Source organism: Brassica napus, chromosome C6, assembly GCF_020379485.1.
Source record: "Brassica napus cultivar Da-Ae chromosome C6, Da-Ae, whole genome shotgun sequence".
In the NCBI taxonomy this organism is placed as follows: Eukaryota; Viridiplantae; Streptophyta; class Magnoliopsida; order Brassicales; family Brassicaceae; genus Brassica; species Brassica napus.
The window spans coordinates 43,033,069-43,044,412 of NC_063449.1; positions in this window are offsets into that span (position 1 = coordinate 43,033,069).

Consider the following 11,344-nt stretch of genomic DNA (forward strand, 5'->3'; position numbering starts at 1 on the left):
ATAGTAATGTTACATTATGGAGATAAGTCATCTTTGTTTTAGTGAAAAATAGTAATCTTACATATGTTTAATGTAGTTTTTCCATTTTTTATGTTGTATGTTTACATATTATTTTTAAAAAATAAAAATGTAAAATGTTAATCTTACATATGTTTAATGTAGTATTTCCATTTTTTATGTTGTATGATTACATATATTTATTATTTTCGAAATTATATATAATGTTTTCTGTTTTTTTTATAAAACGGTAATGTTACATTATGGAGATAAGCCGTCTTTTTTTTTAAGTGAAAAATGGTAATGTTACATATGTTTAGTGTAATTTTTCCATTTTTTATGTTGTATGTTTACATATTATTTATAATTTTCGTTTGTTTTTTTTATAAAACGGTAATGTTACATTATGGAGATAAGCCGTCTTTTTTTTAAGGGAAAAATGGTAATGTTACATATGTTTAGTGTAATTTTTCCATTTTTTATGTTGTATGTTTACATATTATTTATAATTTTCGAAAATTAGTAATATTAAAATGTAAAATTATATTTTATGCCACGTGTCATCTTTCGGGAGAATTTGTTTTCGCTGATGTGGACGCTTTATGGAGCCTCAAAAGGTCCCTTTTATTAGTAAGGATTTATATATTTATAATATTTACTTATTATTTATTTTTCTACATATTGAGTATTTATCTTTCTTATACTTTATATTTAGTTAATATCTATATTTTATATTTTAAGATAGATGTTTAAATCTTAATGTTTTTTTTCCATTTTTAATGTAAAACGGCAATGTTTAATAGAAGAGCTTGGACAAATAGTCAAATAGTTATATTTATGTTTTTTTCATTTTTTATAAAATGGTAATGTTACATTATGGAGATAAGCCATTTTTTTTAGTGAAAAATGGTAATCTTGCATATGTTTAATGTAGTTTTTCCATTTTTTTATGTTATATGTTTACAAATTATTGTTATTTTTAAATGTAAAATGGTAATCTTACATATGTTTAATGTAGTATTTCTGTTTTCTATGTTGTATGTTTACATATTATTTATTATTTTCGAAATTATATATAATATTTTTTTTACAAAATAGTAATGTTACATTATGGAGATAAGACATCTTTGTTTTAGTGAAAAATAGTAATCTTACATATGTTTAATGTAGTTTTTCCATTTTTTATGTTGTATGTTTACATATTATTTTTTAAAAATAAAAATGTAAAATGTTAATCTTACATATGTTTAATGTAGTATTTCCATTTTTTATGTTGTATGTTTACATATATTTATTATTTTCGAAATTATATATAATGTTTTTTGTTTTTTTATAAAACGGTAATGTTACATTATGGAGATAAGCCGTCTTTTTTTTAAGTGAAAAATGGTAATGTTACATATGTTTAGTGTAATTTTTCCATTTTTTATGTTGTATGTTTACATATTATTTATAATTTTCGTTTGTTTTTTTTATAAAACGGTAATGTTACATTATGGAGATAAGCCGTCTTTTTTTTTAAGTGAAAAATGGTAATGTTACATATGTTTAGTGTAATTTTTCCATTTTTTATGTTGTATGTTTACATATTATTTATAATTTTCGAAAATTAGTAATATTAAAATGTAAAATTATATTTTATGCCACGTGTCATCTTTCGGGAGAATTTGTTTTCGCTGATGTGGACGCTTTATGGAGCCTCAAAAGGTCCCTTTTATTAGTAAGGACTAGGGATTAACCCGGGCTACGCCCGAGATTTTTATTATTTTTTCTAATTTAAGTTGTTAAATTATTTATATTTTGATATATATTTATAAAATGTTAAGATGCATGTCATAATTAAAATTTATTTTTAAATTCTAACACGTTAAATTAACATATTTTTTACTATTTAAATATTTTTTTGTAATTTTGTTGACTATCTAGTTATCATATTTAGCAAAACTATCTGTTGAGTGTTGGAATAAATGTTTTAGATATTTAATTAAACTGCAGAGTATTTTCGGATCGATCACATGCTCAACAATCTGTCGATCCGTAAAAAGATGGTCGATCTCCTTGACCAAGTAAGTACAATTTTAGCAAAAATATCTTTGATTTTCAAATATTGAGTATATAACTATTCTTTTGAATATTGTTTTTCTGAATTGCATTTTTGATTAAATTATTGTATGATAATGTTTATGTAAATATTTTTTGTGATGTTTAAATTTGTGTTGTTCGTATACTTAACCTAGATGATATTGATGTTTAACAATTTATTGTGTTCTGGAAATATAAAATAATGATATATCAAAACATATCTAATACTTGTTAAATGATAGTATAATGTAAATTACTTCCATTATTTGAAAATAACCATTTGTTTTTTTTTTTTTCAATCAGAAATTATTTTTATTTAAAAAAATTATTCATATATAATATAATAATTTAATTTTGGAAGATTAATCTATATATATATATAAATTATGTATATTTTTTAAAAAATAATTTAAGATATTATATATTGAGTAACTGAATAAAAACTGAATTTCTTATCTTGAAAATCAAATATTTATATTTTTGTTTTCATGTTATACTCACCAATCCATCACTGATATTTATAACTCATTATGTTTTAAAAAAAACTTAGTTTTAAGTAATAAATGAATTTAATAAATTAAATTCATCACTTATAATGTTCTGTAAACTATATTTGAAAACTCTCTAAAATTATATTTTAAGCATAATATTACTATTATTTAATTTAAGTTATTTTAAGCATAATATATGCTAAACCAACTTAAATTATATTTACAATAGGACCATCCTAAACCGGTTAATAAACCAAAAACAATACTAAACCAACATGAACCAATACTTGATTCGGCGAGGAAGAAAATGTTTCGGGATAAACGCTTGAATGGTTATTAACTGTAATGGTTTGATCATGAAAGAGTTAGTATGAATATTAACAATAAAATTATGGATTAGATTAATTTAAATTTGTAAGAATACCTTTGAGTCTATGAAAAGCAATTCAATTCCCATGAATAAGTTTGGCTTTTGGAAGTTGCGGGTTTTCCAATAATGAATCCACCTAACCAAAAGTTCGTTGTTATAAAAAATCTCCTTCAAAGTCATTAAAGGTTTTTGGGACGGCAAGAGTTGATGGTGGAACCATTTTTTTGCTCGAGAAGCTCATCAGCTAGAGCATCCATTTCATTAATGTAGAAAATTTGGTTATGGATGGTTGGCTTCTTCATCACTTCATTGATGTCAAAGTGGAGAATGTTCCCTTGTCCAAGATGAAGTTCAATCTTTCCTTGCTAGTAGAGTGTTTTTAATGCAACTCTAGAGTTGACCTCTCTAAAATTGAGCTCTAGGCATTTCATGTCTGAAAGGTATTTGATGAAATGCATGAACCAACTCTCCTAAGCTTTTAACATTATTTACCAAAGAGATTTGTTGTTAAAAGTGTTAAGATAGGTAGTAGACTTGAGATTAATGATTACTTAGATAACATTCAACCAAATAGATTTGATGCTTGAGTTATCTTACTAAATGAACATTCATCTAGAGATAGAGTTTGTTTAGGATGGTGTCTAGGTCTAAGGTAGATAAATTGGTTGAAAGTTAACATCTTTAGATTGAAACTTGATCACCCAAGGTCAATTCCTTTAGCCCATGAGTTCTCTTATCTCATAAGAAAGAAAGCTTTGTCCTTTATTGCATTTTAGTATCATTCTAGTTCAAAAATCATCTCACCAATTAATAGCATTTAGATTAAGCATGGTCTTGCGTTCCCTTTGCTTTAGAATCACTTAGAACTGGTTTGACATCCTTTATTCTACAGCATTTGATTAGGAGCCTTGAAACTCTTATCATCAAATTGGCGCCGTTGTCAAATTCTAAGTTGATTGTGACATTGGGATTTAGTCATTTGCTTGAGACTAAGTCAATTTTTTGTTTAATTGTGTTATTGCTTTTCTTTCTTTTTTCTCCCTTTGGATTTCAGGTGTATGAACACAAGGAGCAGAGGTCCAACAAACCTAGTTCCAAGAGTTGAAGACATTAGAGCACTTGAGAGGGAGATTGCAAGACAGAGAAGAGAAGTAGAGCAACAAGCTCATTTGCAAAGGTTGGGGTTTGATATGGAGAATCTGCCTCAAGATGGTGATGCCCAAGGAGGCATTGATCCAAGAGCTGATCACCTTCGACCACAGCGCCAGCCACAACATCCACCGTGCCTAGCTCGCACCATTGGAGCCTATGATCAACCTCACATTAATGGTCATAGGTTAGGAATCAGAGCACCACCAGTGGAGAACAACAACTTCGAGATCAAGTCAGGGCTGCTCAACACCATAGAGAACAACAAGTATCATGGTCTTGCTGCTGAAGACCCTTTTGATCACTTGTACAAGTTTGATAAGTATTGTGGCTTGTCCAAGACAAATGGTGTTTCTGAAGATGCCTTCAAGTTGAAGTTGTTCCCTTTCTCTTTGGGAGACAAGGCACACCAATGGGAGAAGACTCTTCCAAGTGACACTGTCACCACTTGGGAAGAGTGTAAGAGAGCGTTCCTAGACAAGTTCTTCTCTACTTCAAGGACAGCTAAGATCAGGAACGAAATCTCTGGGTTTCAACAGATATTTAAATCTTAATATACCTTTTCCATTTTTTTTTAAATTGTGTATTTACTTATATTATATATTTTACATTTTAAAATAGATGTTTAAATACTAATGTACTTTTTCCATTTTTTTAAATTGTGTATTTCCTTTTCTTATACTTTCTATTTGCGTAATATCTATATTTTACATTTTAAGATAGATGTTTAAATCTTAATATACTTTTTCCATTGTTTTTAAGTTGTGTATTTCTATTTCTTATACTTTCTATTTACTTAATATCTATATTTTACATTTTAAGATAGATGTTTAATATTTAATGTACTCTTTCCATTTTTTAAAATTTGTGCATTTACTTATTCTTGTATATATAATTCGTATATTTATATATTTATAATATATACTTATTATTTATTTTTCTATATATTGAGTATTTCTCTTTCTTATACTTCTTTATATTTAGTTAATATTTATATTTTATATTTTAAGATAGATGTTTAAATCTTAATGTATTTTTCCATTTTTAATGTAAAACGGCAATGTTTAATAGAAGAATTTGGACAAATAGTCAAATAGTTATATTTATGTTTTTTTATTTTTTTATAAAATGGTAATATTACATTATGGAGATAAGCCGTTTTTTTAGTGAAAAATGGTAATCTTACATATGTTTAATGTAGTTTTTCCATTTTTTATCTTGTATGTTTACATATTATTATTTTTAAATAAAAATGTAAAAAGGTAATCTTACATATGTTTAATGTAATATTTCTATTTTTTATTTTGTATGTTTACATATATTTATTATTTTTGAAATTATATATAATGTTTTTTGTTTGTTTTTTATAGAACAGTAATGTTACATTATGGAGATAAACCGCATTTTTTTTAAGTGAAAAATGGTAATCTTACATATGTTTAATATAGTTTTTCTATTTTTTATGATGTATGTGTACATATTATTTATAATTTTCGAAAATTAATAATATTAAAATGTAAAACGATATTTTATGCCACGTGTCATCTTTCGGGAAAAGTTTTTTTCGCCGATATGGACACCCCATGGAGCCTCAAAAGGTCCATTTTATTAGTAGAGATTTTTATAAAATGGTAATGTTACATTATGGAGATAAGCCGTTTTTTAAGTGAAAAATGGTAATCTTACATATGTTTAATGTAGTTTTTCCATTTTTCATGTTGTATGTTTACATATTATTTTTTTTAAATAAAAATATAAAATGGTAATCTTACATATGTTTAATGTAATATTTCCATTTTTATGTTGTATGTTTACATATATTTATTATTTTCAAAATTATATATAATGTTTTTTGTTTTTTTTTATAAAACGGTAATGTTACATTATGGAGATAAGCCGCCTTTTTTTTAAGTGAAAAATGGTAGTCTTACGTATGTTTAATATAGTTTTTCTATTTTTTATGATGTATGTGTACATATTATTTATAATTTTCGAAAATTAATAATATTAAAATGTAAAACTATATTTTATGCTACATGTCATCTTTCGGGAGAAATTTGTTTCGCTGATGTGGACACCCCATGGAGCCTCAAAAGGTCCCTTTTATTAGTAGAGATGTAATATTTCTATTTTTATGTTGTATGTTTACATATATTTATTATTTTCGAAATTATATATAATGTTTTTTGTTTTTTTTTATAAAACGGTAATGTTACATTATGGAGATAAGCCGCCTTTTTTTAAGTGAAAAATGGTAATCTTACGTATGTTTAATATAGTTTTTCCATTTTTTATGATGTATGTGTACATATTATTTATTATTTTCGAAAATTAATAATATTAAAATGTAAAACTATATTTTATGCCACATGTCATCTTTCGGGAGAAATTTTTTTCGCTGATGTGGACACCCAATGGAGCCTCAAAAGGTCCCTGGGGTTCAATTATATTAACAAAAGTATTAAGTTTTAAATCTTAATATACCTTTTCCATTTTTTTTAAATTGTGTATTTACTTATATTATATATTTTACATTTTAAAATAGATGTTTAAATACTAATGTACTTTTTCCATTTTTTTAAATTGTGTATTTCCTTTTCTTATACTTTCTATTTGCGTAATATCTATATTTTACATTTTAAGATAGATGTTTAAATCTTAATATACTTTTTCCATTGTTTTTAAGTTGTGTATTTCTATTTTTTATACTTTCTATTTACTTAATATCTATATTTTACATTTTAAGATAGATGTTTAATATTTAATGTACTCTTTCTATTTTTTAAAATTTGTGCATTTACTTATTATTGTATATATAATTCGTATATTTATATATTTATAATATATACTTATTATTTATTTTTCTATATATTGAGTATTTCTCTTTCTTATACTTCTTTATATTTAGTTAATATTTATATTTTATATTTTAAGATAAATGTTTAAATCTTAATGTATTTTTCCATTTTTAATGTAAAACGGCAATGTTTAATAGAAGAATTTGGACAAATAGTCAAATAGTTATATTTATGTTTTTTTCTTTTTTTATAAAATGGTAATTTTACATTATGGAGATAAGCCGTTTTTTTAGTGAAAAATGGTAATCTTACATATGTTTAATGTAGTTTTTCCATTTTTTATCTTGTATGTTTACATATTATTATTTTTAAATAAAAATGTAAAATGGTAATCTTACATATGTTTAATGTAATATTTCTATTTTTTTATGTTGTATGTTTACATATATTTATTATTTTTGAAATTATATATTATGTTTTTTGTTTGTTTTTTATAAAACGGTAATGTTACATTATGGAGATAAACCGCATTTTTTTTAAGTGAAAAATGGTAATCTTACAAATGTTTAATATAGTTTTTCTATTTTTTATGATGTATGTGTACATATTATTTATAATTTTCGAAAATTAATAATATTAAAATGTAAAACGATATTTTATGCCACGTGTCATCTTTCGGGAAAAGTTTTTTTCGCTGATGTGGACACCCCATGGAGCCTCAAAAGGTCCATTTTATTAGTAGAGATTTTTATAAAATGGTAATGTTACATTATGGAGATAAGCCGTTTTTTAAGTGAAAAATGGTAATCTTACATATGTATAATGTAGTTTTTCCATTTTTTATGTTGTATGTTTACATATTATTTTTTAAAAATAAAAATATAAAATGGTAATCTTACATATGTTTAATGTAATATTTCCATTTTTATGTTGTATGTTTACATATATTTATTATTTTCAAAATTATATATAATTTTTTTGTTTTTTTTTTATAAAACGGTAATGTTACATTATGGAGATAAGCCGCCTTTATTTTAAGTGAAAAATGGTAGTCTTACGTATGTTTAATATAGTTTTTCTATTTTTTATGATGTATGTGTACATATTATTTATAATTTTCGAAAATTAATAATATTAAAATGTAAAACTATATTTTATGCTACATGTCATCTTTCGGGAGAAATTTTTTTCGCTGATGTGGACACCCCATGGAGCCTCAAAAGGTCCTTTTTATTAGTAGAGATGTAATATTTCTATTTTTATGTTGTATGTTTACATATATTTATTATTTTCGAAATTATATATAATGTTTTTTGTTTTTTTTTATAAAACGGTAATGTTACATTATGGAGATAAGCCGTCTTTTTTAAGTGAAAAATGGTAATCTTACATATGTTTAATATAGTTTTTCTATTTTTTATGATGTATGTGTACATATTATTTATTATTTTCGAAAATTAATAATATTAAAATGTAAAACTATATTTTATGCCACATGTCATCTTTCGGGAGAAATTTTTTTCGCTGATGTGGACACCCCATGGAGCCTCAAAAGGTCCCTGGGGTTCAATTATATTAACAAAAGTATTAAGTTTTAAATCTTAATATACCTTTTCCATTTTTTTTAAATTGTGTATTTACTTATATTATATATTTTACATTTTAAAATAGATGTTTAAATACTAATGTACTTTTTTCTATTTTTTTAAATTGTGTATTTCCTTTTCTTATACTTTCTATTTGCGTAATATCTATATTTTACATTTTAAGATAGATGTTTAAATCTTAATATACTTTTTCCATTGTTTTTAAGTTGTGTATTTCTATTTTTTATACTTTCTATTTACTTAATATCTATATTTTACATTTTAAGATAGATGTTTAATATTTAATGTACTCTTTCTATTTTTTAAAATTTGTGCATTTACTTATTATTGTATATATAATTCGTATATTTATATATTTATAATATATACTTATTATTTATTTTTCTATATATTGAGTATTTCTCTTTCTTATACTTCTTTATATTTAGTTAATATTTATATTTTATATTTTAATATAAATGTTTAAATCTTAATGTATTTTTCCATTTTTAATGTAAAACGGCAATGTTTAATAGAAGAATTTGGACAAATAGTCAAATAGTTATATTTATGTTTTTTTCTTTTTTTATAAAATGGTAATGTTACATTATGGAGATAAGCCGTTTTTTTAGTGAAAAATGGTAATCTTACATATGTTTAATGTAGTTTTTCCATTTTTTATCTTGTATATTTACATATTATTATTTTTAAATAAAAATGTAAAATGGTAATCTTACATATGTTTAATGTAATATTTCTATTTTTTTATGTTGTATGTTTACATATATTTATTATTTTTGAAATTATATATAATGTTTTTTGTTTGTTTTTTATAAAACGGTAATGTTACATTATGGAGATAAACCGCATTTTTTTAAAAGTGAAAAATGGTAATCTTACATATGTTTAATATAGTTTTTCCATTTTTTATGATGTATGTGTACATATTATTTATAATTTTCGAAAATTAATAATATTAAAATGTAAAACGATATTTTATGTCACGTGTCATCTTTCGGGAAAAGTTTTTTTCGCTGATGTGGACACCCCATGGAGCCTCAAAAGGTCCATTTTATTAGTAGAGATTTTTATAAAATGGTAATGTTACATTATGGAGATAAGCCGTTTTTTAAGTGAAAAATGGTAATCTTACATATGTTTAATGTAGTTTTTCTATTTTTTATGTTGTATGTTTACATATTATTTTTTTTAAATAAAAATATAAAATGGTAATCTTACATATGTTTAATGTAATATTTCCATTTTTATGTTGTATGTTTACATATATTTATTATTTTCAAAATTATATATAATGTTTTTTGTTTTTTTTTATAAAACGGTAATGTTACATTATGGAGATAAGCCGCTTTTTTTTTAAGTGAAAAATGGTAGCCTTACGTATGTTTAATATAGTTTTTCTATTTTTTATGATGTATGTGTACATATTATTTATAATTTTCGAAAATTAATAATATTAAAATGTAAAACTATATTTTATGCTACATGTCATCTTTCGGGAGAAATTTTTTTCGCTGATGTGGACACCCCATGGAGCCTCAAAAGGTCCCTTTTATTAGTAGAGATGTAATATTTCCATTTTTATGTTGTATGTTTACATATATTTATTATTTTCGAAATTATATATAATGTTTTTTGTTTTTTTTATAAAACGGTAATGTTACATTATGGAGATAAGCCGCCTTTTTTTTAAGTGAAAAATGGTAATCTTACGTATGTTTAATATAGTTTTTCTATTTTTTATGATGTATGTGTACATATTATTTATTATTTTCGAAAATTAATAATATTAAAATGTAAAACTATATTTTATGCCACGTGTCATCTTTCGGGAGAATTTGTTTTCGCTGATGTGGACGCTTTATAGAGCCTCAAAAGGTCCCTTTTATTAGTAGAGATTCACATATAGAAATTAACCATTACGCAAAGAAAAAACAGTGAATTATTTGCGTTGTTTGTATATGAAATTTCTGATGAGGTATCTAATATATTACAAAGGAATAAAGAATCCCGCGTGCGGGTAAGTGTATTTGATTTGGAAATGCGTTTATAAACACTCCCCAAGTTCGAAGGAATCCTAGTAGTACTAGCAACAAAGATAATTGCACGTTGGAAAGCAGGGAATGGGGTTTGTCCACAATAGGTTCCTCCAAATCGGTGCTAAAACCAGGCTCGTTTTTGACAGCCGGATAAAAGAACAGGGTTCTGATACCAACTAATGAAAGAGAATGATAAAACTAGAGATCTATTGATTTTGAAAATACTCTAGAAAGCTAGAATAGTAATAACAATTATTTGTTTAGTGTAAGAATTCTCGAATAAAAGTTTCTTAGCCCTTGAGACTATTTATATGTAAACATAAAAATTATAAGAGCATCTTTATCGCTCAAAAGTGAGCGTTTCTTAGGGGGGCCTACGAATGTGGAAAAAATCGTGTTATATGGGCAAAATAATAGACGTGTGTTGTGTTTTTTTTGCACTATTCGCAGGTTCCACCGACATGTGGCGGTCTGCGATTGGTGCGTTTTTTAATTTTTTTTTAATCAGAAAAAAAAAATTAAGAAACTCTTAATGGGGTTTAGAGATAAAGATGCTCTAAAACCCTAATCCTAATTAAAATAAAAACTATTAAAATAAAAATAAAATAAATAAATAGTAATTATCCTAATTTTAAGCTGCATCAAGGGCCCAGTTTTAAAAGTCGGTGGGCTGAGTTTTCTCTGTAGGGCTGACTCACTAATGGAATTAGTCGGAAGTCTCTCCACTGAACAGAAGCTATGGAAGGGATTAGACAAGTTACATTTTATGGTTTTCTAACTTTGTAAGGACGTGTGTGTATTTGTGTATACATAA